General features: G+C 48.3%; 1 protein-coding gene across 1 annotated transcript in view; it reads left to right on the top strand.

Annotated features, from left to right (window-relative positions):
• Nucleotides 1–2,152: 2,152 nt before the first annotated feature.
• The window catches only part of SPTBN2 (spectrin beta, non-erythrocytic 2), a 108,452-nt gene continuing 87,715 nt past the window's right edge, over nucleotides 2,153–22,889 (top strand). Inside the window, exon 1 of the mRNA XM_083589604.1 lies at nucleotides 2,153–2,422. The gene's annotated coding sequence lies outside the window, so the exon portion shown is untranslated. The remainder of the gene's footprint in view (nucleotides 2,423–22,889) is intronic.

Below are 22,889 nucleotides of genomic sequence, written 5' to 3'. Positions count from 1 at the left end.
CCTGTGGGTAAACTACAATTCCCATGATTATTTGGGGGGTGGGGAAGCTACATGCTTTAAATGTCTGACATATTTGCAGAAACAAGAGTCACATGTGATGTTCTGCAGAACAGTTAGGGGCTGAAATAGAAAGACTATTTCCTTTGGGTCTTAATCCACTTTGGTTTCCCTTCATAAGAGCATAAAAAGCTGGTCAATGTCAGAAGCAGATTTAGGGGAGCAAGACTGGTTTGATCGTACGCGGAACCTTGGGAGCCACCATAGACGCTGCAACTATTTTGTTTTTGTTTTTTTTTTAAAGATATTTATTGAAGTTTTACAAAAACATAAATTTACAAAATGAAAAAAGGTCATATAAAAAGAAAAAGATACAAAAAAACCATAGAAAAATACATGAAAAAGAAAAAAGAAGAATAAAAATACAAAACACAGAAGACAAATAGCTAAAAAAGAATTAAAAACAAATCCATTTTTGTAACTTTAAACTCATTATCTTATTTCCTTGGCCTCCTCACACCTCCCCTTTTTGTATTCCCATTTAAATAATCAAATCAGCAAATCCTTACCCTCTTTCGTTTATCTTAACTCTGTATCTTAACATATTATAACTCTATATTTTCATCCATTATCAATTCAATTTTGCATATTCTTGTTAACTTTGTTGCTAATGCCACTTATTTTCAATCCAACATCATTTTAACATTCATTAATTTTACAGTATTTCTGAAGATAGTCTTTAAATTTCTTCCAGTCTTCTTCCACCAACTCTTCTCCCAGGTCTCAGATTCTGCCAGTCATTTCCGCCAATTCCATATAATCCGTCACCTTCATCTGCCACTCTTCCAGGGTGGACGCTGCAACTATTTTGTGGAATAGAGCACAAGAGGCACTTGGGGGGGATTTTAATGCTTCACAGGGCACTGCTGAAATATCAGACCACAAGGTCCACCACTACCAATGTCTTATAGAGTCAGGTCACTGGCAAATCTAGCTCAGTATTGCCTACTCTGGGGGTGATTGGCAGTGGCTCCACAGCAGGAATGGGGAACCTGCCGCTTTCCAGATGTTGTCCTATAAAAAGGAATGTGATTTCCAGCAATTAGTCTTCAGAAGCCAAGCCTTATGAGGAACGATTGAAGGAAGTGGGTACGTTTAGCCTGGAAAAGAGAGTGAGAGGAGATATGATACCCAACTTGAAGTATCTAAAGGGCTGTAACATGTAAGATGGAGCAAGCTTGCCAGCATGGTGTAGTGGTTAAGAGCAGTGGACTTGTAATCTGGGGAACTGGGTTTGATTCCCCGCTCCTCCACTTGCAGCTGCTGGGTGATTTTGATCTAGGCACACTTCTCTGAAGTCTCTCAGCCTCACTCACCTCACAGAGTGTTTGTTGTGGGGGAGGAAGGGAAAGGAGATTGTTAGCAGCTTTGAGACTCCTTAAGGGGAGTGAAAGGCGGGATATCAAGTCCAAACTCTTCTTTTTCTTTTTTTTCCTGGAGGTTTAGTTGGAGATTCCAACTAAACATCAGGAAGAACTTTCTTACAGTAAGAGCTGTTTGGCAGTGGAACAGTCTTCAGCAGAAGGTGGTGGACTCTCCTTGGGAGGTTTTTAAGCAGAGGCTGGATGGTCACCTGTCATGGATGCTTTAGCTGAGATTCCTGCCTTGCAGAGGGTTGGACTAGATGAACCTTGGGGTCCCTTCCAACTCTACAGTTCTATGAGTCTATGAAGCATTCCTGCCTCCAACACTGGAAGCAAAGCAGAATTCGCATTGCAGCCCCCTACCCAAGAGTGGGGAGACCTCTCTTTTGACCATACTTTAGCATCTCCGATGTCACATGCGCAGAATCTTTCACATCTTCATCCACTAGACCACCCTCACAGTTAGGCGCAAAGCGCGCGCCTTGAGAAGGCCCTGGTCGGTCTTGCGCGACTTCAGGGCGGCCCCCAAGGAGGAAAATGCGTCTTCCTTTGAGACAAGACCCACCCCTTCCCTGGCTGAGCTCAGAGCCGGCCCCGCTCCCTGGAAGCGTCGCGTCCCCTTCCTCACCACCCACCCCCGACAGCAGGGACCTCGTGCGCATCGGGCTCCCCCGGCGGCTGCGCGTGAATGGCGGGGAAGGCGCCCAATGACTGATCCAGCATCGGGGCTGAAGGCGGGGGCTTTTCGGCAAGCCAAGCCGGGGCTGGGCAGCCGATTCCGCAGCCGGGGCCGCTGGTGCTGCTGCTCCTCCATCGACGGGTGGAGGCGGCGGTGGTGGCGGCGAGGAGGAAGAGGCTGCCCACTGCTCGCCCGCCTGGGTTCGCCCCGGCGCCACCTGTGATGCTGACGCTGGAGAAGCGGACGGGAGACGGCGATGCGCGCACCGGGCGCGCCTTGAGCCGACGGAGACGCCGGGCGCCTGCCGGAGGAGGTGGAGGAGGTCGGTGAGCCGCAATCGCGAGGAGGAGGAGGGGCTGTTTATTGTCTCCGCATCGAGGGCAGTGGGATCCTGCCGGGCAACCAAGCGGGGCCCTGGCGGCAAAGGAGGCGCGATCCGGGGGCGCAGCTCTCCGGTGCGGCACCTGGCTGGCGAGAAGCGCCGCGCTTGGCGAGCCCAAGGCCCGCCCGGGGTGTGCGGCCGCTCTCCTCGGAGACCTGTGGCGAGGCCGGCGGCCGCTTTGGGACCGCTGAGCCCGGGGAGGGAAGGCGATGCTGGAGGTAGCGCAGCGTGCGGGCGCCGCCGTCCAAGCCCTGGGGCGGAGGGCGTGCGCGCTCCGGGATGGACGGACAGCCGGCCTGGCTCAGCCCCATCCCCCGCTCGCCTGGCCAGATGGCCCTTGTTTTAGACAGAGAAAGGGAAGCGCGCGGCAGCGAGACCGCTCCTCTCCTAACGTGGTCTCTCCCGCGCCCCGCAGCAGCAGCAGCAGCATGGAGCAGATCCTGGGCTCTGATTCGCCGTTTCAAACGAAAAAAGGGATCTCCCTGGGAATGGAGGCTTCTGCTGCTGGAAGCCTCCCATCCCTGGCATATAACCGCACCACCTAATGCGCTGCAGTTGAAAGTCAGTGGTGGGGGCACTCTGCACTTGCTCAGAGAACTAGCTGCTTCTATCGCGTGGCAGATTAAACCACCCCAAGGCATGGCGTTCGGAAGAGTGGTTTTGTGTGTGTATGGAGGGCGCGGAGGCCTGGCTGACGTCGAGGCTTGGTGGGCAACCGCTTAGTGGCTCCCTGCTCCCATTGGCGGGAGTTGCGGGGGATCTCTTCATCCTTAATGCTCGGCCTATGCCTGCCATTTCTCGATTCCAACCTCTGGGCTGCTTCCTGATCCTACCTGTGTGTTCCCCATATGTAGTAATTCGTTGGTTTTTGTTTTGCCAAGAAATGCCCTCTTCACAACGTGCTGGGGCTGCTCCAAGCTGCTGCTGCTGCGTTTTCAGGAGGATCAAAGAGAAGAAGCCACTTTGGCCTACAAAGGTGTTTAAAAAAACCTCTTTCCCTCACCCCACCCCAGGGCCACGTGGGCAGGGGATTATTGTGGGGTTAGATATAAGGCAAAGCTTTGACCTTAGAGGCCAGGTAGGTGTTTGTTTTAGAACGGAGGCAATTGTTCTGTCAGTTACAGTAGGGAGAGGCTGTGGAAATACAGAATTTGGGTTTGGTGCCTGAGGCAGAAAATCCAAATTATCTCCACCGCCCTTGCCATGGTTCAGGTTTGGTGCCTTCCCGTTATGATGCCATTTGCTGGTACCCCAAATTTGTTGCTTAAGGTGATCTGATCTAGCCCCAACTCATAAGAAGGCTACACTGCAATGATATCAACAGTGTTCTTACTGTAAGGCTTATTTCCTTCTCTTTGAAGTTCCACCCCCTCCCCCAAGATGCCTTACATTCTTTGGAAGGATAAATTCATGCCACTGCAAAAAATAAAAACATTATTGGAAGGGAGGGTAGGTTTCCCCCCAGTACCAGACAGACTGATGCCAGCAATAACAAGAAGTCAGCTTTTGGGTGATATAACTTAAAATGCAATCACTATTCAAAATTTGATGCTGCAATTTATGTAATTCCCCCTTCTCCCCCCCCCAAAAAAACCCCTTTCTCTTGCTTCTTACAAAACCAATCTTTATGTATGTTTACTTGGAAGTAAGGCTAATTGTGTTCATTGAGGTTTATGTCTTGGTAAATATGTTTAGGATTACACCTGGAAACATGGAACAATCAGTGAAAATTCATTGAGAGATGGGGGAATGCCAAATATGTGTTGGAGGGGGGGCTTAATATACCTGAATCAGAATTTTAAACCTGGGGCTTTCGTGTTTATCCCTTCATGGCAATCTTTCATAGTCCTTCTTGGCTTGTTTTGGTTTTTTTTTAAAAAAAAGGATGAGGATTTTGGACTATGTTGTTGCATATAAGAAAGAATCAGCTGTTTATTTAGCACTATTAGATAACAAGTGGGACTTTCAGCAAAATTTAACAGTCCCTAAGAATCTTGTTCATGTTGAGAGCTTCAACCAGCCAGAAACATGAGCCTTGTAGGCCTTTTCTGGCCTTGCAGACCAGTCAGTGGTGGTGATTATTCCCTCCCTCCCTTAAGTGCTATCTCAGCATCTTCTTCTACTACTATATATTTTGAAATACATTTTGAGTTGCCTGTCTGCCTGCTCTCTATGCATTTGGATGCCTCTTGAGATATTGTTGCCAAACTTGGCATGATGTTTCCTGAGGTGGAGCAGCCATTTTTTGGTCTTATTTTTGGATACCATGGGACGCCATTTTGAATTGAAATGTTCCAAACTGTGCCAATTTGGAAACCTCTGAATACATCATTCTCCCCTTTGACATGAAGGTTCCTGAGATGGAGGAGCAGGCTTTGTCCTATGTTTAGAACCCCCAGACACCATGTTTTGAATCAAGGATGGCACACCAGAACCTTCCAAACTACACTGATTCGGACACCTAGGAAGATATCATCCTGTTGGGTACTGTTAGATGCCATTTTGAATCAGAAGCCCAACCAAACTGATCCAAACTCCACTGCTTTGGATACCTAGGAAGGTATCACCAAATTTGGTGTGATGGTTTCTGAGATTAAGGATGCATAATCTCTTATGTTTGGATACTGTTGGATGCCATTTTGAATCAAGATGGAGGACTGAACCGTTCTAAGCTGATTTTAACCACATTTGGCAGGACGCTAGTATGGCAAAGTTGAACCAGATCAGGCCAATTTGAGCAGATCTAGGTTGGGAGCAGTCAAGGGCTCTCAGCAGGTGGGGAACTGGGTGGGAAGAAGGGGAGGCAGTTTCTGCAAAGAGCAGGATGGGACATACTTGTCCCCAGCAGGGGAACACACACGTGCTGTCAAACTGAGCAGGGCCGAGCTCTTTGCTCAGCCACTGGTGATTAGAGGGTGCAATCCCTCTGGTAGCAGGGTTAAGCTTTGCTAGTACGTTAGCCTCAGGGAATGTGCCATCGAAGCAGATCCCATCGGAACTGAAAAAAAGGAAGGTTGAGACCGCAGAGGTCAAACAGTGGGTGGAGGAGACCTAACCCCAGGACCAGGGGGCTGGGGGAAGAGGAGAACCGTCTACCACCCCTGTGTTGGCTCAGTGCCTGGGGTCTGTTGGTTATAGCCCCCGTGGTGATGGCTGGAGCAGAATATGATTTTTTTTGGGGGGGCAGGGGGCGATGATGAGTGAGGTGGGTCTGGCACAGGTGGGTGGCTACAGTGCTGTGGCAGCTCCGTAAGTGGCAGCCATGAGCTGGGAGGTGGTGGCAGTGCCAGCAGTGACTGCTGGGGCATGAGTGGCACAGAGCTGTAGCATGTACCCAGCAAGGATGCGGGCCTGCTGCTCCCCTGCATGCTCCCAGCAGGATTGAACAACTGTCCCTCTCTCAGCAACATCATCAAGGCGATGGTAGGAAGAAACAGCATCATTTTCCCCCTTCTGACCACACGGTTTTAGAAACTCTTCAAGTAAACATGAGCCTTGCTCCCAGATTGATTCGGGGCAGGATTCCGGTTGGGTGTCCACTGGGGCAGGTCAAGGTGGCAGTGCACAGCCCTAGAAACTAACACATTACATTATTATCTATAAATATAAATATCAACATTTTTTTCATTTCCCAAGCAGCACCAGGCACTTTCTACTAGTTCTTTCTTCTTTGGCCTGGAAGTTCATTGTCAGGCTGGTATTTGGAAGTTTTTTTTTAAAAATTCTTGCAATTTTTGCACTTACCATATTGGCCTGAATATAAGCCACACTTTCCCCCCAAATTCCGACCTTGAAAAGTTAAAGTGCGGCTTATACTTGTGACCTTACGCCACCGGCAAAGCCCCCCCCCCCCCAGGAAGCAGCCAGGGTATTGTTTTTCTTTACTCCCCCCCCCCCCCCCCGCCATCAATTTTAAAGGTGTGGCTTATTTGCAGGTGCAGCTTATATTCAGGCCAGTACAGTAAATAGTTTGAAATACTAGGAAGGCCCCCCAGGTATGCAGAGACCACTGCCCTGTTTTTGAGTGGTCCCATTTCACTTCCATACTGAGGTCCTCTACCACTTGATTTTGCTCTTAGAGGGAATGAACGTATAATTAGTTCCTTCCATCAGTATTCTATTAATAATCATATTCTCTATATAACCTTTCGGTACTGTGCCCTTTAGAATTTTTATTTAGGGCACGATCCGGCCCTAATGTTAAAGACTTTAAAGGGTGCTTGCATGCCTATGCATATGTGCTTAAGAGTAAATCCCATTGAACCACGTGGCTTACTTTTAGTCAACATAAATAGGATCGGGCTGGAATCCTTTAAAAAGCTATTAGCATGCAGGCTGCAACGAAACATTGCAGTGTTGAGTGCTCTATGCCAGTCACCCATGCCCCTTTCCAGGATATTCAATTCCCCTTCGAAAACTATCAATATTCTGTGTCTATAATGATTTCTTTTGGTACTTAATGCAAACCTTGGAGTCCCCTCTTCTGGCCTCTTCATATTCCCCTCTTGTGTGTGAATATTGCTCTTGGTTGCGTATGCAGCAACGTTTGCTTCTGAACGTCAGAAATGGGGAGCACCTATGCTTTCACTCTTTGAAGGGGGTGATTAGATTGCCACCTGCTTTGGACCTGACTTTCATAGTGTATTCGCTGGAATCCAGTGCTGCCCTGCTAAACACACTTACCGTACTTTTCCGTCTATAAGATGCCCCCACAGATAAGACACCCCCTATTTTGGGGAACTCAAATTTCAGAAAACGGGGGGAGATGGCACAGAGTTGTTGAGCTTTTATGGAGGGGTGACCCACGGTTGCTGAGCTTTCTTTAGGGGGGATTGCCAAAAATTGCAGTTGCTGCCGATCGCCCACCCAATTGCCGCAGCGTCAGCCAATCAACACCAGCCATTGACGCAGCAACCAATAACACACACAATATCCGCTAACAGCTGCAGCAGCAACCAATCAAATGTCCAGCCTATTCACTACCCATGTGTAAGACGACCCAATTTTTTCACGGGATTTTTCAATAAAATAATATAGTCTTATACATGGAAAAGTACAGTAAATTGCTAGTAAATAACATTTTATTTGGAACACAATTAGGATTGTTGTGTACACGTTCCCTCGATTATTTAGCCTCTGCTTAAATGTCCCCCGTAGTGGGATGTCGGTGCTTAAGTTTAGGCTGGAAATGGATTGGGGTAAGATATGATAGCTTGTTCAGAGCCGTCCAGATAGTGTCAGGGAGGAATGGGGACCTGAGCCAATTGTAGGAGTAGCTGCTGCCCCACCGAGTTGGATCACCTGAGGCCTGCTGGCATGGCCTTAGCAAAGCCCCCGTTTCCCATAGGATGCCACCAGCACTTGAGGGAACAATCCTGAGCACAGGTACCTGGTGCAAGTTATGCCGGCATAAATCAAGCTGGCATAAATATGGCACATGGAGAAGCTGCCCAGGAGGCTGAGGGGGGAGGGAAATGCTGGCTGTGCTGGCCACAGCCCAGCAGAATGGGGAGACATCGCACCAAAACACAGAGCCACCTTGGCTGGTGTCCCCATGGGGACCGGGGCCACCTGTGGACACAGGGGAGCGTTCCTGAGCCGACTAGTCGGATGTGTACAAACCGCGATGCCACATGGACCTCGCAGTCACCAGGCCCAGAATGCCAGCGTCCCTGGCAACGGCCAGACGGCCAGTGCTAGAAATCCCCCAGGTGTGTTTTGGGCCAGTTGCAGCCATATGGAGATCTCTGGATGCCAGGCTGGCAACTGACATCTCCATCTGACTGGCGCCTCTAGCTTTCTAAAGCAGGTAAGCAGAAGAGCTTATGCATTGTGTTTATATTCCACATTTTCCTCCAAGGAGTCCATGGTTTGCTGCTGCCGCCCTCAGTTAATCCCTACAACAGCTCTGTGAGATAGGTTAAGAGGCTGTGAATGGCCCAAGATCACCCAGTGAGCTTCATGGCCAGTGGGGATTTGAACCCTGAACTTCCCTTTGTTGCCTCCAGTTGCAATGCAGCCATTTGCCTGGTCTTTGGCCAGGTCAGTTGACCTATGGGTCAATTACGTCTCCTTCACCTAGTCTCTGGTGCGTATTATAGCATTGGGGCTCCATCAGGGTGTGCTGCGTGCTTCCTGCTTCCACTCCTAGGGAAAACAACCACCCATGTTCCTGGGGGAACAAGAAGCAGCAGCCCAGAGAATGAAGACAGAGCCCTAAAGCTACATGTCCTGGATAGCCGCTCCCTCGCCCCTGCTGCTACTGATTCTCCAACCTGCTGGGCTTCTGGGAGTTGTGGTCCGGAGGCAGAGTCCAAGGATGCTTCACAGCAGGTCCCAGTGGTGGCAACGTGATCTCCCTTGCTGTCACGACCCATGCGCAGATGAGACCCGAGATTGAGAGCACTTTGAAATGGGGCTCCTCTCCCACTAAAGATGTGCAGGTGATGATCACAAGGCTGCATCTCCACACGAGGGGCCTCCATGGTGGGTGCAGAGTGCAGCATCTGTTGAATTATGGCCTGGCAAGCAAAGGAGAAGGCATGGAAACGTGCGTAAACAGTAGCACCTTGGTGCAGTGTGTTGGGTGTGTATGCGCAGTGCTGACTGCAAGAGGAGAGGGGGGTCGGAATTGAGAGAGGGGCTGATCTTATGTGCTGTTGGTACATTAGCCGAGGAGGGGTCTGTGCCCCCCCCACCACATGGGTCAATGAGGAGCAAGATTGAGGGTGCTCCTTGTGTTGGGATCACGGGGCCTGCATTTTGAATTGTGGTTTTATGCCTTTACTGCTGTAAACGGCTTTGATTTTTTTTTATGATAGAGCAGCATACAAATATATTTATATACAAATAAAATTAAAAGGGAATGGGGCTCCTGGATATTTAATAGGTTAGTAGTACAATAGTAAATTGTAATCTTATGTTGTGAACCACCCTGAGATCTACGGGTGTAGGACTGTATATAATAATAATAATAATAATAATAATAATAATAATAATAATGTGGAAGAGAAAATTTCAGCAGGGTGTAGCACAGCTATTAAAACTAGAGCCCACTTGATCTTTTCCACCTGGTTGGCTTACTCACCAAACTCATTTCCAGGATTCTCTGTGTCAGTTAAACTAGTAAAAATCTGAAGAAAGGGTCTTGTGTGTGTCAGTCTGTTTGCTCCCCTCCCCTCTCTGCACGGCTGTTTTATCACATCATGAGCCATGAGTTTCTAGCTTATTCTGGTTTGCTGTGGAATGGTAACTTGCTTGTGAGGCATGCCACCTGACTGCTGCTGCTTTGCTGGCTCAGACATGGTAAATAAACCAGGCAGCCTCCATTTCCTCTTGCACCTGATCCAACGATCGTGGTTTGTTGTTGCTGCCCAACCTGAACTCACACGGTTTGTTGGCTTGCTGATCATGGCTTGTTAGGGAGCAACCAACCACGACCCCCAGTTTGAATGTAAGAGGAAACCAATCCTTCCTGGTTGGTTCTCCTGCTTGCGCCGGGGAAGGAGCAATTGGGCAGCAAGCAAGAGAATGCTGTTCACTTATGGCTAACCACAATAAGCCAGGAACGTGGCTTACTGAGATGCACAAATATAGTCTGTGTGTATATTATATATGCACATTCATATTATATATGCACATTCATACATAATCTTCTATGGCGTGTAAACATATACATAGTACATAAGATGCTTTTTTCCCTCCCCAATGAATTGACTCCAACACGGAACAATTTTCTCATTTTTTATAAAATGATTTCCTCATTTTTGCTTTCTTCTTCTGAAAGTAGTAGTGATTGGGAACCTCTTTAGAACATGTTCTTCTCCCTCCTCTCCCCAGCATTCTTGCAGTGGATTTTAAAGCTGATTCACAGTTGCACATAGACTGTTGAATGTTTCCTCCCTTGGTGACCGGCCGCTGAGAACTAGCCTTGTGTGTTGAGGTGATATAGAAGCATACTCTGCAGTGTTTGACCTGCGATGGCTCTTTGAGACAAGCAGATGGCACTTGGCGTTACAATTGCTGTGTGTGAACTTGCTCTGAAGGGGGAAGTGAGAAGGGAAGGCATTCCAGGATCTTGTAAAAGGCTGAAGGGTGGCAAAAACAGCAAGAGAAACAATGGGGTTCAGCATTTTTATTCTGGTGGTGGCAGACTCTAAATGCTAGGTTTGGGCTATTCCACTGCGAAATGCGAATTCTTCAACGTTTGTTTGAGTAATGGGTGCGTAAACAAGTGAGGAGGGGCTAATGCCACAGTGGTGGGCGAATCCCAGGGAGAGCTGCTACTGCTTTCTTCAGGTCTTGCTAAGGGGCTTCTCATCGGGGCATCTGGTTGGCCACTTTGAGAACGGGATGTTGGACTAGGTGGGCCCCCTGTGGCCTGATTCAGCAGGGCTCGTCTTATGTACATAACTGAGAAAACGAGAAGACTCACAAAATGCATTTTGCACATGTTCCAAAGCACTTTTCTTTCTCATATGCCTTGGAGCTCAGCTCTGGTGCATCCTGGCTAACAAAACTAAACCCACGGCCAAGCCAAAGGAGTGAGTCGGCATCGGTGACATCAGCAGCCCATAGATCAGCCTTTGCCAACCAAGTTCCTTTTGGCTTACAGCTTCCCATGAGCCCCAGACAGCACAGTGACAATTTGCAGCCGTTTGATAAATGTGACCTTTTCATATGGGTCCAGTTGCATGGCATATGCTAGCACAGATTAGGAGATCCATTGCATTAGGTAAACAGACAAATTGGGGCAGCCACGGGCATCGGGGTTCCACTATGAGGTCCAGCTCATCCGTTCACAAAGTTGCTTGTTCACATTTATTTGTGTTAAACCACAGAGCCTACGGCTTGCTGATCAGAAGATCGGCGGTTTGAATCCCCGCGACGGGATGAGCTCCTGTTGCTCGGTCCCAGCTCCTGCCCACCTAGCAGTTAGAAAGCATGCCAATGCAAGTAGATAAATAGGTACTGCTCCGGCGGGAAGGTAAACGGTGTTTCCGTGCGCTGCTCTGGTGCGCCAGAAGCAGCTTAGTCATGCTGGCCACATGACCTGGAAAAACTGTCTGCGGACAAATGCCGGCTCCCTCGGCCAATAAAGCGAGATGAGCGCCGCAACCCCAGAGTTGTCTGCGACTGGACCTAATGGTCAGGGGTCCCTTTACCTTTACCTATCCTGCTTGCTGGGTAAAGCTTTGGAGGTTGGAGGGTTTGTGTATGTGTCACTGAGTGAGATTGTTAATGTAGACATGCCTTGTCCTGAGCCTTCCATTGTGGCTTTGGCAGGGATCTTGGTAGTCGCCGCCAACTTGGCTTGTGTTATTACAGTGCATCTCCAAAAGCCCTGCTCATGACTGGATGCCCCCCAGCAATGAAATTGGGGTGAGGGGGCTGAGAGGAGAGAAATCCTGTCCTGCTGGCTCCTTTCCTCTTTGTGTGTCTTCGGGGGGCTTTCTGCCATCTCAGCTTTGTCTTGCTGCAGCTGGCTCTCTGTGGTGGACACCCCTTGGGGGTACCTTGAGACGCTTGCTATTGTCTTAGTCCCTTGCCCTTTGCAAAACGCCCAACTATCCGCTTGCCTGCTCTGTTTAAATCAACCCACTCGGCACCTGCCCCCCTTCCCCACTGCTTGTAGCCAGCTGGCCTGGCAGGGGGAGGGGAGAAAGGGTGGCTTGTAATGCAGGGATAAGGAAGCTTTCTCCTCTCCGCCCACCCCCACCCCACTTGAATGTAGGGGAAGGGAAAGGATTCGTTCCCATTGGCAAATGGATCAGGGTTGCAGTGGCAAAACCACATAGCCACCTGTAGGAGCTGATACCTAGAATCATAGAATCATAGAGTTGGAAGAGACCACAAGGGCCATCGAGTCCAACCCCCTGCCAAGCAGGAAACACCATCAGAGCACTCCTGACATATGGTTGTCAAGCCTCTGCTTAAAGACCTCCAAAGAAGGAGACTCCACCACACTCCTTGGCAGCAAATTCCACTGTCGAACAGCTCTTACTGTCAGGAAGTTCTTCCTAATGTTTAGGTGGAATCTTCTTTCTTGTAGTTTGGATCCATTGCTCCGTGTCCGCTTCTCTGGAGCAGCAGAAAACAACCTTTCTCCCTCCTCTATGTGACATCCTTTTATATATTTGAACATGGCTATCATATCACCCCTTAACCTCCTCTTCTCCAGGCTAAACATGCCCAGCTCCCTTAGCCGTTCCTCATAAGGCATCGTTTCCAGGCCTTTGACCATTTTGGTTGCCCTCCTCTGGACACGTTCCAGTTTGTCAATGTCCTTCTTGAACTGTGGTGCCCAGAACTGGACACAGTACTCCAGGTGAGGTCTGACCAGAGCAGAATACAGTGGCACTATTACTTCCCTTGATCTAGATGCTATACTCCTATTGATGCAGCCCAGAATTGCATTGGCTTTTTTAGCTGCCGCGTCACACTGTTGGCTCATGTCAAGTTTGTGGTCAACCAAGACTCCTAGATCCTTTTCACATGTAGTGCTCTCAAGCCAGGTGTCACCCATCTTGTATTTGTGCCTCTCATTTTTTTTGCCCAAGTGCAATACTTTACATTTCTCCCTGTTAAAATTCATCTTGTTTGTTTTGGCCCAGTTCTCTAATCTGTCAAGGTCGTTTTGAAGTGTGATCCTGTCCTCTGGGGTGTTAGCCACCCCTCCCAGTTTGGTGTCATCTGCAAATTTGATCAGGATGCCCTTGAGTCCATCATCCAAGTCGTTGATAAAGATGTTGAATAAGACCGGACCCAAGACAGAACCCTGTGGCACCCCACTAGTCACTCTTCTCCAGGATGAAGAGGAACCATTGATGAGCACCCTTTGGGTTCGGTCAGTCAGCCAGTTACAAATCCACTGAGTGGTAGCATAGTCAAGACCGCATTTTACCAGCTTCTTTACAAGAATATCATGGGGCACCTTGTCAAATGCCTTGCTGAAATCAAGGTAGGCTACATCCACTGCATTCCCTTCATCTACCAGGCTTGTAATTCTGTCAAAAAACGAGATCAGGTTAGTCTGACATGACTTATTTTTCAGAAATCCATGCTGACTATTGGTGATCTCAGCATTCCTTTCTAGGTGCTCACAGACTGTTTGCTTAATGATCTGCTCCAGAATCTTCCCTGGTATTGATGTCAGACTGACTGGGCGGTAATTATTTGGGTCCTCTCTTTTCCCCTTTTTGAAAATAGGGACAACATTTGCCCTCCTCCAGTCTGCCGGGACTTCGCCTGTTCTCCAGGAATTCTCAAAGATGACTGCCAGTGGTTCTGAGATCACATCTGCCAGTTCTTTTAATACTCTTGGATGCAGTTCATCTGGCCCTGGAGACTTGAATACATCTAGACTAGCCAAGTATTCTTGTACTATCTCCTTAGTTATTCTGGGCTGTGTTTCCTCTGCTGAATCATTTGCTCCAAATTCTTCAGGTCGGGCATTGTTTTCTTTATCGGAGAAGACTGAGGCAAAGAAGGCATTGAGGAGTTCAGCCCTTTCTGTGTCCCCTGTTTGCATTTCACCATCTTCTCCTCTGAGTGACCCCACTGTTTCTTTGTTCTTCCTTTTGCTACGAACATACCCATAAAAGCCTTTTTTGTTGCTTTTAACCTCTCTAGCAAGCCTGAGTTCATTCTGTGCTTTAGCTTTTCTGACTTTGTGTCTACACGTGCTGGCTATTTGTTTGAATTCCTCTTTGGTGGTTTCCCCTCTTTTCCATTTTTTGTACACATCCTTTTTTAATCTTAACTCAGTTAAAAGTTCTTTAGATAGCCACCCTGGCTTCTTTAGGCACCTTCCATGTTTCCGTCTCATTGGTATTGCCTGAAGTTGTGCTTTTACTATCTCCCTCTTAACAAACTCCCAGCCATCATGAACTCCCTTTCCTTTTAGTATTACTGTCCATGGGATCTCACCAAGCACTTCCCTAAGTTTTATGAAGTCGGCTTTCTTAAAGTCGAGAAATTGAGTCCTAGTATGCTTGGCTGCTCCTTTCCGCTGTATAGTAAACTTCAGAAGAGCATGATCACTCGCGCCTAATGATCCTTCCACTTCTACCCCACTAACTAGGTCATCAACATTGGTTAGGACCAGATCTAAAATGGCTGTTCCTCTTGTTGCTTCTCCCACTTTCTGGACAATGAAGTTGTCTGCAAGGCCAGTGAGGAATCTGTTTGACCTTATGCTCTTGGCTGAGTTTGACATCCAACAAATATCCGGGTAATTGAAGTCCCCCATTACTACTATCTCCCTTCCTTTTGCATGCTTGGCCATCTGTTCCAGGAAGGCATCATCTATGTCCTCCGTTTGGCTTGGGGATCTATAGTAAACTCCCACAATGAGGTCACTGTTATTCTTCTCTCCCTTAATTTTGACCCAAATGCTCTCACTTTGGCTTTGAGGTTCTAAATCTTGGATCTCTTCACAGGTATACACATCCCTGACATATAACGCCACTCCTCCTCCTTTCTTGTCTGGTCTGTTTCTCTGAAATAGATTGTATCCCTCCATTATTACATTCCAATCGTGGGACTTATCCCACCAGGTTTCAGTGATTCCTATTATGTCATATTTAGTTTGCTGTACCAAGAGCTCAAGCTCATCTTGTTTATTTCCCATACTTTGCGCATTAGTGTACAGACATTGAAGTCCATTAATCATTCCCCCGTGTCTCTTATTTAAGGATTTTTTCCTCCCACCACTAGGTCTGCGTGCTGTTTGCTCCATTCGGTCTATGACATTTGGATGATCATCTTCATCAATTGATAGACTCCTACCTTCAGGAGCACTGTCTCCCTCCCCCACATTAGTCAGTTTAAAGCCCTCCTGATGAGGTTTCTGAGATTTTTTGCAAAAACATTCCTCCCAACCGTTGTGAGGTGCAGCCCATCGCTTGCCAGAAGTCCATCTTCAAGAAACTGCATTCCGTGATCTAAGAAGCCAAACCGTTCCTGTTTACACCATTTGCGAAGCCAGTTGTTCACTTCCACTATTTTTCCCTCTCTCCCTCGGCCACGTCGTTCAACTGGGAGGACAGATGAGATGACAATTTGTGCATTTAATTGCTTCAATTTCCTGCCCAGAGCCTCGTAATCTCTTTTGATCTTCTGGAGGCTATTGCTTGCAGTGTCATTGGTTCCCACATGAACCAAGAGGAAGGGGTATTTGTCAGTGGGTTTTATGATTCCTTGCAGTCGTTCAGTTACATCTTGGATCTTAGCCCCGGGGAGACAGCACACTTCCCGAGACATCTTGTCAGGCCCACAGATCACTGCTTCTGTTCCCCTCAGTAGGGAATCCCCTATCACCACTACACGCCTCCTCTTAGGTCTGGTCGGGGTTCTTCCATGAGCTGTCCATTCCAAGGTCGCCTGCACATTCCCTGAGGACTGCCTTTGCTGCTCGTCTTCATATACCTGATCGACTGTAATGAGGGAGAGATCCTCAAATGGAGTCTGCTCTTCGTCTTCCATGCTAGGGGAAAGGACCTCAAAGCGATTGCGTATTTCTAAACAATCAGAGCGAACCCTGGGCCTCCTACTTCTTTGAGTCACGTTTCTCCATATATCTGGCTCCTGTGTTGGTGAACTAGCCTCCTTCTCAGGGGAGTCCCCTGTCTCCTCCTTGGTGGAGACGGTGTGCTCTGTTGCTTCCAAGAAGAGCTCCAGCTCTCTAATTCTTTGGAGCGTAGCTACACGTTCCTCCAGTTGCTGGACTTTGTCTTTTAAGAGGGCAATCAACATGCAATTGCTGCAGGTAAAGCTGCCTGCAACCTTTGGCAAGATGGCAAACATTGCGCAGGAACCACAGGCGACTGCAGCTGTTCCCTCACCCTCCATCTTGAGAAGGTGTCGTTGGGGGTGACTACAGCGGTCCTCCATCATAAAAAGCGTGAAGACAGGACAAATAAATCCCCCCAAATAAACCTATATCTCCCCCAACAAACGTTTGAGACTAGCTCTCCTAAATCTAAAAGATGGATCAAACTGCGCGCGCCGCTAGGCGCGCGCCGCTGCCCTACAAGCTCTGACAAGCTCCTCCCACAGCTAATCACCTACCTCAACAGAAGCCCTGCCCCCTCTGACCTTTGCACAGAGAAAGCAGCTAATCAGCCACAAGAAACTCACACAAGAAAACCCTTTTTGTTCCTTCTTCAGCCGCTGCCCTACAAGCTCTGACAAGCTCCTCCCACAGCTAATCACCTACCTCAACAGAAGCCCTGCCCCCTCTGACCTTTGCACAGAGAAAGCAGCTAATCAGCCACAAGAAACTCACACAAGAAAACCCTTTTTGTTCCTTCTTCAGCCGCTGCCCTACAAGCTCTGACAAGCTCCTCCCACAGCTAATCACCTACCTCAACAGAAGCCCTGCCCCCTCTGACCTTTGCACAGAGAAAGCAGCTAATCAGCCACAAGAAACTCACACAAGAAAACCCTTTTTGTTCCTTCTTCAGCCGCTGCCCTACAAGCTCTGACAAGCTCCTCCCACAGCTAATCACCTACCTCAACAGAAGCCCTGCCCCCTCTGACCTTTGCACAGAGAAAGCAGCTAATCAGCCACAAGAAACTCACACAAGAAAACCCTTTTTGTTCCTTCTTCAGCCGCTGCCCTACAAGCTCTGACAAGCTCCTCCCACAGCTAATCACCTACCTCAACAGAAGCCCTGCCCCCTCTGACCTTTGCACAGAGAAAGCAGCTAATCAGCCACAAGAAACTCACACAAGAAAACCCTTTTTGTTCCTTCTTCAGCCGCTGCCCTACAAGCTCTGACAAGCTCCTCCCACAGCTAATCACCTACCTCAACAGAAGCCCTGCCCCCTCTGACCTTTGCACAGAGAAAGCAGCTAATCAGCCACAAGAAACTCACACAAGAAAACCCTTTTTGTTCCTTCTTCAGCCGCTGCCCTACAAGCTCTGACAAGCTCCTCCCACAGCTAATCACCTACCTCAACAGAAGCCCTGCCCCCTCTGACCTTTGCACAGAGAAAGCAGCTAATCAGCCACAAGAAACTCACACAAGAAAACCCTTTTTGTTCCTTCTTCAGCCGCTGCCCTACAAGCTCTGACAAGCTCCTCCCACAGCTAATCACCTACCTCAACAGAAGCCCTGCCCCCTCTGACCTTTGCACAGAGAAAGCAGCTAATCAGCCACAAGAAACTCACACAAGAAAACCCTTTTTGTTCCTTCTTCAGCCGCTGCCCTACAAGCTCTGACAAGCTCCTCCCACAGCTAATCACCTACCTCAACAGAAGCCCTGCCCCCTCTGACCTTTGCACAGAGAAAGCAGCTAATCAGCCACAAGAAACTCACACAAGAAAACCCTTTTTGTTCCTTCTTCAGCCGCTGCCCTACAAGCTCTGACAAGCTCCTCCCACAGCTAATCACCTACCTCAACAGAAGCCCTGCCCCCTCTGACCTTTGCACAGAGAAAGCAGCTAATCAGCCACAAGAAACTCACACAAGAAAACCCTTTTTGTTCCTTCTTCAGCCGCTGCCCTACAAGCTCTGCGAATAGGGCTTTTAACTCTTTCTCCTCATCTCCGAGAGGGTGAGGATTTTTATGTGTCTTCTTGGGAGTCTTGATTTTTACCTGTGGCTCCTTTAGATCTGTGCCTGTACAGTTCCTGGTCTCTCTGTGTGTAGATGTGGATTGGTGCCCCGCATGTAAGTCTGGGGACATGCACTCTTATATACCCTCCGTCCAGGATGCTATGGGTTGTGTTCAGCAGAGCCCTGCCCATTGAAATGAGTCATGTCCAATAACTTCAGTGGGTCTACTCTGAGGAGGACTGGTGTGGAATACCGTCCTCTGTGTATTTGAGTATACAAACATGGGTGGCGCTGTGGTCTAAACCACTGAGCCTTTGGGGCTAGCTGATTGGAAGGTCAGTGGTTTGAATCCCCACGACGGAGCGAGCTCCCGTTGCTCTGTCCCAGCCAGGGGTGTAGGAAGAGGGGGTGCCCTCACTGAGGGGGGTGGCATTCGGTGTGCCGTCCGCTTGTGACTCCTAAGCCTATCCCGAGCCGTTGGGGTATGGGGGGAGCTGCGCTGCTTTGCTGGCAGCATTTCCCCCCTTCCCCCTTTGTTTTGACAGCTTGGGGGAGGGTTGGGAGTCGTGGGCGGGCAGCACATCAAATGTCCGCCATGGGTGGCTCGCTCTGCCCCTGTGAGTTGCTCGCTCTGCCCCCGGATGCAGGGCACATGCGCTGCTCCGGGCACCCGAGCGGCTATCCCGCACCTGGTCCCAGCTCCTGACAATCTAGCAGCTCAAAAGCACGCCAGTGCAAGTACATAAATAGGTACCACTGTGGTGGGAAGCTAATTGCGTTTCTGTGCACTCTGGTTTCCTTCACGGTGTTCCGTTGTGCCAGAAGCAGTTTAGTCCTGCTGGCCACATGACCCAGAAAGCTGTCTGTGGACAAACGCCAGCTCCTTCGGCTTGAAATCAAGATGAGCGCCGCAACCCCATACTTGCCTTTGACTGGACGTAATTGTCCAGGGGTCCTTTACCTTTCAAATCTGTGCCTGCTCTAGATCTTAGGGGTTTCTTGGGGAACAGGAAGATGCCTTACTTGAGTCCAATCATTGGTCCATCTAGCTTAGGAGAGTCCCTGGCAGTGCTTTTTTCCAAGAAAAATAGATGCCGGAATCCACCATTAAATTCTTACAGTGAATTGCTGGGCGATTCGGAGCAGCCCCAAACAGATGCCAGTTTGACAGCAGCTGCATTCACCGCCCACAGAGGTGCTAAAATCTACAGCAAGTTGCCTCACTAGCTGGTTGGGGGGGGTCATCCCTGGTTCTGGTGCAGGTAACATAAATGCACCCCTGCCTCCCTCATTCTCTTAGATTCAGGCGGACAGCTATGGTAGCTCGGAAGGGCCCTCTCACAAACACGCACACGTGCAACAGGAAAGGCCTGGCTGGAAAGTTTGAAGCCCGTCACTGCTACGCGGGAGACCGATTGAAGGAAAGGAAATCCAAATTGGCCCTGCCCTGTAGCTTGAGCAGTCGTACCTAGGAGCTAGGAGCTGGGTGGAGCCATAGATGATGATGATGATGATGATGATGATGATGATGATGATAATAATTTATTTATACCCCGCCCATCTGGCTGAGTTTCCCCAGCCACTCTGGGCAGCTTCCAATCGAGTGTTAAAAACAATACAGCATTAAATATTAAAAACTTCCCTAAACAGGGCTGCCTTCAGATGTCTTTTAAAGAGAAGATAACTGCTTATTTCCTTCACATCTGAAGGAAGGGCGTTCCACAGGGCGGGCACCACTACCGAGAAGGCCCTCTGTCTGGTTCCCTGTAACCTCACTTCTTGCAATGAGGGAACCGCCAGAAGGCGCTCGGAGGTGGATCTCAGTGTCCGGGCAGAACAATGGGGGTGGAGACGCTCCTTCAGGGATACAGGACCAAGGCCGTTTAGGGCTTTAACAGTCAGCACCAACACTTTGAATTGTGGTCAGAAACATATTGGGAGCCAATGTAGATCTAATAAAAAGTATAGATTTGCACATGCTGGCCAACTTCTGTTCTGGCTTGAAATGTTTGTTTTGGGCTTCTCAGAAGTAGGTAAAGGCAAGCGTGTAAAGGGAGTGCTGGCTGGAAATGGCACCCACCTGAGAGGTGCTGTAACTGGGCTCCGGTGCGCTCCGGCTGAAAAAAAAAATATCACTGGTCCCTGGTTCAATCCTTGGTATCTGCAAGGAGGACAGGGAAAGCCTTCCTGCCTAAAACCTTGAAGAAGATTGAAACCAGCTCATTTAGACAATATAGGTGGGTCAACAGTCTGAATCGGTATAAAGCAGCTTCCTGTTTTCTTCTAACACTGGCAGCATCTCTCCAGGGTTTCACGCAGGATATGCCAAGGATTGGGACAGTTGGTATGCAGAGCAAGTGCTCAGCTGCCGAAAGGAAAGTTTCCAGTCCTCATGATTCTAAATAAAGGGCTGATTTAAACTGGGGCATAGGAAGATGCCTTCTACCAGGTTAGAAAACTTGATCCTTCTAGTTCAGCACTGTTCCCATTGATTGGCAGTGGTTCTCCAGAGTGCTGTGAGGAGGAGCAGCAGCAGCAAAAGTCAAAAGTGAGACCCTTGCTGAGCTGTGGACCTCAGCAGATGCCCAGTGATGCTGAGCTGATTGCTGACCCTAATGTGAGTCTACTGATCTCTTGATGACTTTGCATTTCCAGGATCTCAAGTGTGTGTGTGTGAGAGAGAGAGAGAGAGAGAGAGAGACAGACAGACAGACAGACAGACAGACAGAGTGATGGAGAAAGAAGCACTTGTTATGTGCATGCAGATCTTAGTATGTGCAACTGCATGCGTCACTCAGTGCATGGACTTGCTCTGTGCATTGTGGGTCATGTGAATGAGAATTGCTTGAGAGAACCTCTTCCCCACAAAGTGCACCCAGCGTCAGAACTTCATTGCTTGATTTAATATGTGAATACTCAAGGCAGCAATAGACCAATTCCTCCAACCCAATACAAATCTACTTGGCTCTTTTAGGTACAGTGATACATCGGGTTAAGTACTTAATTCGTTCCGGAGGTCCGTTCTTAACCTGAAACTGTTCTTAACCTGAAGCACCACTTTAACTAATGGGGCCTCCTGCTGCTGCCACGCCGCCGGAGCACAATTTCTGTTCTCATCCTGAAGCACAGTTCTTAACCCGAGGTACTATTTATGGGTTAGCGGAGTCTGTCACCTGAAGCGTATGTAACCTGAAGCGTATGTAACCCGAGGTACCACTGTATATGCATTAGATTTCTTTCCTGAGTCTGTGCTGCAGCCAAGTATTGTGAATCTGCTTAGAATGTGCTGATGGCATTAAACTCTCTGGGGAAGTGAGAGGAGGGAAAGAGAGAGGATGCTGGGAAGGAAGGGGGACAGATGTTTTTGAGTCCTGAATACGGTACGGTTTTATTCTGTATATATTCTGTGCGTGTGCTGAAACTCAGTAAAAATTATATTTTTTAAAAAACAGATCTGCTTGTCTCCCATTGTGACACTCTTTGCGGCCACCACCCTCAAGCACACCATCTGAGGTGGCCACCTCACTTAGCCCCATGGTTAGGGGGTATCTCTGTATGTGGGGTGTTCCATATAACAGCCTTCGCTACTGGTACCCTCCTGATGTTTTTGACTACAGCTGCCATCAATCCCAGCCAGCACAGCTGTTGGCAAAGGCTGCCCATATAGCATTTTGCGCAGAAGAAAAGCCCCTCTCCCAGGCGTCCCATAACTGATGTCTATTCTGGGCCTAGAAAACACTCTGGCACTGAGTGGCTTTAGAAAGCCATCTTCATCCTCACCCTCTTATGATCTAGAGTTGAAGTGTTCCATGGCATTGTGGGTAGAAAGAAAAAAGGAAACAAAGTAAGTCCCAGAGTCTTGCAAACCTCAGGAACAGGGGGACACCTTTGTGGCAGGGGGTCTAACACAAGTGTCCCGTCTCTCTCCCCCCCCCCCCCCGGCAACTCCTAAAAAATCCTGGAGTTGCTCCTGGCATCATCTTAGAAGGAAGAAAATGGTTGGGAGATGCACAGCTGTTGAGCTTGAGAATAAGCAAGACCATGTCTGTATCCACAACCACTCTATCTGCACTGCACTAGCAGTATTTGAGCATGGGAACACTTTTTCATAGTCAGCATTTTTGCCGTTTTCATAATAATTACAAAAGTATAAATGAACACAAGGCCGTTTCTCCAATTCCCCCTTTCCCTCCAAGTGATTCCATGTTATACAAGATCCATATAAGTGTGTATTGGATCATGACTGGTTGTGATCGTTGAATATTGTTGTTCTCATTTTAGCATCTTGCTCCAGAGAGTACCGTGAGTTGCTGGTGGTTTTGTCGTTGTGTCAACTTTCCTAATGTATGAAATAAACATATACCATGTTTCCTCAAAACAATCTTTTGACATTTGCATTTTTTTTTAGAGCGTTAAGCTGCTTTGACAGTTTTTCCACGAGAGCAATGTTCATACCTTTTTCCAGCCAAGCCTCCAGTGTTAAATTTGTTGTTTCCTAAAGCTGAGCTAGAATTTGCCTGGCTAGCTGTCACAAAGAGGAGTAATAAGTCTTTAAACATGAGTTCTTTTAAATAATCAAGAAACAAGTTTAACAATGCAGTTTTGGGGTCACAAGATACTTCCTGGCCTGTAATGAGACTTGCTTATAATTAGCTTCCTAAAAAATTGAACCTTTCTTGTGACTCCATTAACTAGGATTGTAGGACCCCATTTGTAGGCAGCCTCTCAAACAGCCCATAATGCTATCTGTGTTAAAAAATTAATACTATGTTCTCCTGTGTTTGCTGACACTGAGTTGAATAGCCATTTCCTCTTTTTATTTTTGCCAGTCCTACATTTCTGTG

This window comes from Podarcis filfolensis (genome assembly GCF_964270895.1).
Source record: "Podarcis filfolensis genome assembly, chromosome: 16".
NCBI lineage: Eukaryota > Metazoa > Chordata > Lepidosauria > Squamata > Lacertidae > Podarcis > Podarcis filfolensis.
This window is presented reverse-complemented; position numbering and strand designations above follow the sequence as displayed.